Consider the following 7146-nt stretch of genomic DNA (forward strand, 5'->3'; position numbering starts at 1 on the left):
TGCACATGCTCTTCCTGCTGCAGTTCCTTGAAGTTCCTACTTTGTTTCATATGTATTGCTTGAAGATGTTGACTCTTCAGTGAGGTTTTTGCCTGGACTGTCCTATAAAATAAAACCATCCATTCCCACCCTCGGTATTCCCAATCCACTCTACTCTGCTTTAATTTTTTCCATAGCACTTCCCATCTGGCATATTGTATATCTACTTGTTCATTTGTTTATTGTTTGCCTTTTCTTTTATCAAAAAGAAAGAGATTGTGTAGGGTTTGTTCATTGCTGTACCCTCTAGAAGAATGCCTGGCATATACCAAAGGCTCGGCAAACATTTATGAAACAAGTGAATGATCAATGAGTGAATGAATGAATGAATGAATTGTTGAAATTAAATAATATGATTGCCCAGTAAAGATCCAATAACATGCCTGAAGAAAGTCAAAGAAGTCTCTTGGATAAAGAACAAAATTTTAAAGAGACACAAAATATCAAACAAGTTAAGAGACAGAGTTTCAATCCAGGACACCGAACATTCATCTCATAAGGTTTCCCAAAAGAGAGTAGAGAAAATAAAAGGGAGAAGCCATTAGAAGAAAATTTATGAGAATCGAAGGTCACTAATCTTAAAATTGAAGTTTCTTCTGTGGGTAAGATAAAACACAAAAACTGTTAGAAAGAAAGTGGCAAGTTATCCAAAAAAGAATAAGATTGGCCTCGGTCTTATTAGCAGCTTCTTGGGAGTGTGACTGGCTCTGGGATGAGAAAGTAGACTTTCACATTTTATTAATGTTCAGCATTCAGCTGGGCATTTCATTATCACATGTATGTATTATTTTCATACTTAAAAAAATAACTTCTGCCTTTTGCAAGAGGAGATCATTTTTATTGGAAGGAGCTGGCCAATTACCATTTCCCCTTTGGCATTTGGTATGTCAGAATGAGAAAACTCTGACCAGGAAAATTCTAAAAATAAAAAAGTGGCTTTGTTTTTCTCTGATGTGGTATCCAAGTCTTTGGAAAGACTATAGAATTGGGAATCGAAAGAAACAGTAATCGGGAGTTTCTGTTGTGGTTCAGTGGTAACGAAACCGACTAGTATCTATGAGGAAACAGGTTCAATCCCTGGCTTTGTTCAGTGGGTTAAGGATCCGGTGTTGCCATGGGCTTCGGTGTAGGTGACAGATGCAGCTCAGATCTGGCATTGCTGTGGCTGATTCAGCCCTTAGCCTGGGAACTTCCATAGGCTGTGGGTGTGGCCCTAAAAAGACAAAGAAAGAAAGAAAGAGAGAGAAAGGAAGGAAGGAAGGGTAATCCTAGAAAAATCTTTTAATAAACTTCCATGCCTCCATCTTCCTACCCTTCATTGGGGTCCTTGCCCAAAACATTTTACTCCATTATTCAGGGTCCCAAGGAGATCATCTGTGCAAATCCTAAGCTATAGGAAACCCTGCTAGTGTTTTTCTCAGACTAGTGTTAGGAACCAGGAATTGTGAAGAGGAGCAGGGTAGGTCTTCTGAATTTTAGGCATGCAAATGAACGTGCCAAATCACACTCGGTGTAATTTCTAGGTCATCGGCTCCGAAGATCCCTGTGGCAGAATGAAATTTCTTCTTGAAGATCTTCCGAGGACGCTACTGACCACGGAACACCCAGTGGCCACCCCACAGCTCAGAGCACACCTCGGAAACACTCCATGGGTGGCTGAGGGGGGGATGGGGAACTTCCCTCACGGGGACCTGCAGCCAGCCCCATCCTCCTTTCTCAAACACTCAGATTTGGGGCATTTATCAGCAGACTCTGGGTAGCAGCCATTCTACTGCCCTGGGCTCAGAGAGGACAGTAAAGGTGCCCCCAGAACCCCTCTCCCCCCGTGCCCTGCCAGGCACAGCTCTCCTCTCTTCTAAACAAAGGGGTCTCCAGTTCCCCGCCCCGGAGTGATGGGGTTTCCATGGAGTACGCTGGGCCGAGGATGGGGGTGGACAGGAAATATACAGAAAATAGAAAACAAAAATGATCTGTGCAAATCCTCATCTGGGAAGCCTGCATTCCTGGTTGCCCGCATTTATAACATTAAGGGGGAAGTTACAAATAAGGCAGTCAATGAGTTAGCATGAATCAGATCTTTGTTCCTCAGCAAACCCCGCCTGAAAAGCTGAGTTCAGGCTTCCCATTGACGTGCAGCATCAATTTTATAGGCATGGCTTTAAAATATGCCTGACGCCCATTATCCTTCCACGAGGCCAGAAAGAGTCAAAAAAGATGACCACACCACTGGATCCCCAGCCGTCAGGCTTTTGAAAGGAGCAACCTCCGAGTTCCCATCGTGGCTCAGCGGTTAATGAACCTGACTAGCATCCATGAGAACGCAAGTTTGATCCCTGGCCTCGCTCAGTGGGTTAAGGATCCAGCATTGCCGTGCGCTGTGGTGTAGGTCGAAGACACGGCTCAGATCTGGCATGGCTGTGGCTGTGGCATAGGCTGGTGGCTACAGCTCCTGTTGGATCCCTAGCCTGGGAACCTCCATAGATCATGGGTGTGGCCCTAAAAAGACAAAAGACCAAAAAAAAAAAAAAAGGAAAGGAGCCACCCCAATGCAGTGTCTGTGCACTCCCCACCCCACCCCACCCCACCCCCAAACCGGGAAGGAGTGGGAGTAAATGATCCCATGGAGAGACCTGGGAACAGAGACCGGGAGCCAACAGGACTGGTCATTCTCCTGGTTCCTTCATAGGCCATTCACATCCATGGGCTGGATACTCCCTAAAGGCAGGCTCTGCCCTTCCCAGGCACCCTGCAGCCAAATGCAGCTCAAGGAGGCAGTCAGAAAATTTCAGTCCAGGCAAGCAAAAGAGACAAGGCCATGGGTTGAAAGAGAGGGAAGAGAGTCATTTCATTCATGCATAGAGTCCTTTCCAAGTTCAAAATACGTGCTCTTTTTCTCATTTGCCCTCCAGGTAAATTGGGGGGGGGGGCAGGTCACAATTTCTCTATTTAATAAATACTGACATCAAAGGGCAGATTTGATTCAGGCCATAGCCAATTTGCACAGACAGGCCTGCACTCTGTTCCTTGGCCTTCATGTGTGGTCTTTTCCCCAGGAGGTGTCATTATCCGACCCCCGCAGACAGGTGCTTAACAATGGAAATGCCAACCACTTGGCTGGAAGCTAAGGCTTGGGGGGACACTAGTGAGAAGGGGAGAGGCTGAAGCCCTGTCTTCCTCACACAGAGCCAGGGGACAGATCTCATATCAACTCCCAGCATCATGACTGTTTCCTTTTTTACAAACACTCAATGACGCCTTAGCACTATTCAGATCTTCTACTTCACAGAAACCCTGCCACCAAAAAATTGAAAGTATTGGGTTAATGTTTTCCCTGAAAATCTAAAATATAATTGCACTGGGTTTATTTTTCCATTATTATTATGTTTTGGGTTTTTTTTTTTTTTTTTGTCTTTTTGTCTTTTCTAGGGCTGCTCCCATGGCATATGGAGGTTCCCAGGCTAGGGGTTGAATTGGAGCTGTAGCTGCCAGCCTATACCACAGCCACAGCAATGCAGTATCCGAGCTGCGTCTGCAACCTACACCACAGCGCAAGGCAATGCTGGATCCTTAACCCACTGAGCGAGGCCAGGGATCGAACCCGAAACCTCATGGTTCCTAGTTGGTTTTGTTTATCACTGAGCCATGATGGGAACTCCAATATTATGTTTTATTTGGGGAGTTTTTTGTGACTTATTCCCTCTGGTCATGAGTCTGCTACACAGTCCAGAACAGGTGGGTTCAGATACTTCCCATTCTAATCTGAATTTCTCCATAAACAGAATAAAATGGATATTTCATTTTCCTGTGCTGATGGAAATTAAAATTCAACCTTTCTCACCCTGAACAGCTCACTGTGTCGATGCTCCTGCCATTACTAATATGGCAGTCATAGCAGTTAGCCACGGAAAGACCCATTAGCTCATCCGATTCCATCTCCCTGCCAGGACAGGATATGGGCCCTAAAAATGCTTCCTGGTCTAATGGCTGCTTAGGGGGCTATTTATCCGAGGTTATAGCAAACAGGGCTAAAAAAAAAAAAAAAAAAAAAAAAAAAAAAAAAAAAAAAAAACAGGAAATAGAGTCTCACCTCAGTTAATTATGACATCAGTTATAACAATGCAGTGGAGGCTTCTGGAAGCCAAGCTTGGACTCCCACACAAGGCTGCGGGAACCTCATCGGCCATCAGGGAGCTGAAGTGGCAGCTCTGACAACCCTCATAGGACCTTGGGGGTACACCTCTTCCTACTACCACATCCCATCACATGGATGGGTGCCTGAATAAAAAGAAAGAAAATTTAATCAGCTCCCAAAATTCTTAAAGTGGTCCTAATTCATTTAGTTCCTTATGGGAAAATCAACTGTCTCTTTTTGGGGTTTTTGTGTGTGTGTGTGTGTGTGTGTGTGTGTGTGTTGGTTTTTTGTCTTTTTAGGGCTGCACCCATAGCATATGAAAGTTCCCAGGCTAGGGGTCAAACAGGAGCTGTAGCCACCGGCCTACACCACAACAATGCCAGATCTGAGCCACGTGCCTGTGACCTACACCACATCTCACAGCAACACCAGACCCTTAACCCACTGAGCAAGGCCAGGGATTGAACCTGTGTCCTCATGGATATGAGTCAGATTCATTTCCATTGAGTATAATCGGGAACTCCCAATTGTCTCTTTTGCCTCTGAGGGGCAAATGAAACCTGAAACGTGGTTAACTAATTTGCCTAAGGTCACATACAAGTAAATATGAATTCAAAGTCAAGCAGCTCGTGTCCCTGCTGTGGTGCGGGTTCAATCCCTGACCCGGAAGCTTCCACGTGCTACAGGTTCAGCCAAAACAACAGCTACAACAACAAGGTCCTACTGTGTAGCACAGGGAAATACATTCAGTATCCTGTGATAAACCATCATGGAAAAGAAGATGAAAAAGAATATATATAAAACTGAATCACTTTGCTCTACACCAGAGACTAACTCAACAAGATAAATCAACTATACTTAAATTAAAAAAAAAAAAAAAAGACCTGGATTCTAGCCCAGATCTCCCAGTGAGTTCCAGGAAGCCTTGGGAGGGTCTCCTAAGCTCTCTAAGCCTCAGTTCCTGCAAAGGAAACAACAGTGAGAGGTTGGTGGGACCCTCTAGGGCTCTCCCAGCATTAAAATCTCAGTATGTTTAGCCTCCAAGGCCATGCTGACCCCCATCCGAGCAGGGGAAGTGTGTTTATTTTGAATGATTGCTGTTGCAAAAGCGACGGAAGAGGAAGAAATCTTCTTCTCGGGATATCCAGGCAAAAGGCATAGGTAAGAAAATACCCAAGGGGAGTTCCCATCGTGGCGCAGTGGTTAATGAATCCGACTAGGAACCATGAGGTTGTGGGTTCGATCCCTGGCCTTGCTCAGTGGGTTGATGATCCGGCGTTGCCAGGAGCTGTGGCGTAGGTCGCAGATGCGGCTCGGATCCTGCATTGCTGTGGCTCTGGCGTAGGCCAGCAGCTACAGCTACGATTAGACCCCTAGCCTGGGAACCTCCATATGCCGCAGGAGCAGCCCAAGAAATGGCAAAAAGACAAAAAAAAAAAAAAAAAAAAAAAGAAAAAAGAAAATACCCAAGGAAGCAAAGGTATGCAGTGGTGCCGATTAAGAGTGAGCAGGTCCGCTGGGGAAAAGACACAGACCCTTCCCCCAAGAAAACTTCCTTGGAGCCCAGCTGGTGATGCTCGTGACTCTCCATGGGTGGTCCTTATACCCTTTCTCGTAAGAAACCTGATACATGATGGGCTCAGCAAGATTCATTCATCCAAATGTTCCACATCTAAGATCTGAAAATAAAAGATAAAGTCAGATCCATTCTTGGAGCTTGATGTTTATCAGGGGACCGAGTAGGAAGATCGGGAAGGCGGGTACAACGTGAGAGGAGGGAAGGGTTGGGATATGAAGTCTCATCTCAGAGGATCCTTTCGTTTTCAAAATTTGTAGAATTGTTTTTATCTATGAGAACATCATATTTTCTAGGGCATTTTTTTCCAGATCTGATGATTCTCCTTTGTTTCCTGGGGACCTAAAACACTGTATCTGAAAACTATTCCTGCCAGGTGGTTTGGCAGGATACTGTGTTTGAAACTTAGAATGTCCTTTAACTATTGCAGGTGTAGGAAGCCCCAGGTCCCCAACTCCACAAAGCGCTCTTGAGGGCAGGATCTGGTCTTGGTTTTTTTCAGCGCTTCCTAACCTACAATTGAGCACATTCAATTCATTCATCAAGAATAGATGGTATTCTTCCCCCATCTGGGCAAGAGGTGGAATCTCACTTCCCCGCACCCTTGACATGGGAAGTGGCCTCAGGACTTGCTCTCCCTGATGAAATCTGAGCCCTCGTAGCAGAAACTCAGAGCAGTGCTGAAGAGTTTCCACTACTCTGTTTTTCTCTCAGGCACATGTCAGGTGACAGCTGCTGAGCAGCCTGGGGCCCAGAGTGACTCAGGTGCCAGGGAACAAAGCCCTGACGACCCATGATACTCAAGTAGCATGAGTAGGAAGTGTAGCCTGAAGCACTGAGGTTTGGCTCTTGTCATCTCAGCGTCGCCTAGCCTGGCCTGACTGGTGAGAACATTCCGCAAACATTTCCTGAGCTCTGTACTGAGGTTCAAGTGTAGCAGATACAAAGGAGGCGAATCAACTAGGCTGGCAATGCCTTGGGGCCAAGCTTACCTCCACTGGAAAAGACGTTGCTAGGTCTGTCTAACACACCCTTGTCCTGTTTTTAGAAAAGCACCGCTCAAGGCCACCGGCATTTCATATTTTCCAGCATGTCTTTCACTTTGAGGCTGGTTTCCTTTAGCAGGGAAGGTCTCTGTCCTTGCCTGCAGATATTAAAAGTCAGAATAAGAAATGCTCGAAGTTCCCATCGTGGTTCAGTGGTTAATGAACCCGACTAGCATCCATGAGGACGCGGGTTCGATCCCTGGGCTCGCTCAGTGGGTTAAGGATCCAGCATTGCCATAAGCTGTGGTGTAGGTTGCAGATGTGGCTCGGATCCCGCGTTGCTGTGGCTGTGGCGTAGGCTGGTGGCTACAGCTCTGATTCGACCCTTAGCCTGGGAACCTCCATATGCCGCA

At 46.0% G+C, this 7146-nt stretch overlaps 1 long non-coding RNA gene across 1 annotated transcript; it reads right to left on the bottom strand.

Moving 5' to 3' along the window:
* LOC146399921 (uncharacterized) lies at window positions 1-5842 on the bottom strand. The gene is made up of 3 exons (XR_014816752.1): window positions 5638-5842; window positions 4127-4314; window positions 1-102 (listed from the first exon to the last, which is right to left on the bottom strand). It is a non-coding gene; the product is annotated as an uncharacterized LOC146399921 (long non-coding RNA).
* Between the last annotated feature and the right edge of the window lie 1304 nt (window positions 5843-7146).

Source organism: Sus scrofa, chromosome 9 (assembly GCF_054392235.1).
Source record: "Sus scrofa isolate SSC_HxYL_T2T_F1_AM1 chromosome 9, Sscrofa_HxYL_maternal_Yorkshire_Landrace_v2.0, whole genome shotgun sequence".
NCBI lineage: Eukaryota > Metazoa > Chordata > Mammalia > Artiodactyla > Suidae > Sus > Sus scrofa.